The sequence below is a fragment of the Arachis ipaensis genome, chromosome B1, assembly GCF_059453495.1.
Source record: "Arachis ipaensis isolate K30076 ecotype BB chromosome B1, ASM5945349v1, whole genome shotgun sequence".
Classification (NCBI taxonomy): Eukaryota; Viridiplantae; Streptophyta; class Magnoliopsida; order Fabales; family Fabaceae; genus Arachis; species Arachis ipaensis.
In genome coordinates, this window is record NC_142436.1 from 82,754,228 (window position 1) to 82,754,829 (window position 602).

At 44.7% G+C, this 602-nt stretch overlaps 1 non-coding gene across 1 annotated transcript; it reads right to left on the bottom strand.

The window, feature by feature from the left end:
• Positions 1-228: 228 nt before the first annotated feature.
• On the bottom strand, positions 229-332 carry LOC148577249 (small nucleolar RNA R71). Its single transcript, XR_015904474.1, has one exon. It is a non-coding gene; the product is annotated as a small nucleolar RNA R71 (small nucleolar RNA).
• Positions 333-602: the final 270 nt, after the last annotated feature.

A 602-nucleotide genomic window follows, 5' to 3' on the forward strand; every position in this document is an offset into this window, starting at 1 on the left:
AGTGCTAATGAAGACCCAAACCAACATCTCACAAAATTCCTGAGAATTTGTGACACTGTGAAGTCCAATGGAGTCCAGGAAGATGCATATAAACTGCTTTTGTTCCCATTTTCACTTAGGGACAAGGCAGCTAAGTGGCTGGAATCATTCCCAAGGGGGAGCCTAACAACCTGGGATGAGGTGGAAAGCAAGTTTCTGGCACGTTTCTACCCCCCACAAAAGGTCAATAGGCTTCGATCTGAGGTTCAGACGTTTAGACAACAAGATGGTGAAACTCTCTACGAGGCATGGGAGAGATTCAAGGATTTGACAAGGAAATGCCCACCAGACATGTTCCATGACTGGGCGCAATTGCATATTTTCTATGATGGACTGTCTTATGAATCAAGGAAGGCTGTAGACCATTCATCAGGAGGTTCATTGAACAGGAAAAAGACTGTGGAAGAAGCCATTGAAGTGATTGAGACAGTGGCTGAGAATGAGTACTACTATGCATCAGAGAGACACAACACTAAGGGAGTCATGGAGCTGAACCATGTTGATACAATTCTAGCCCAAAACAAGGTGTTTGCCAAGCAACTAGCAGAGCTCACCAGGAAATT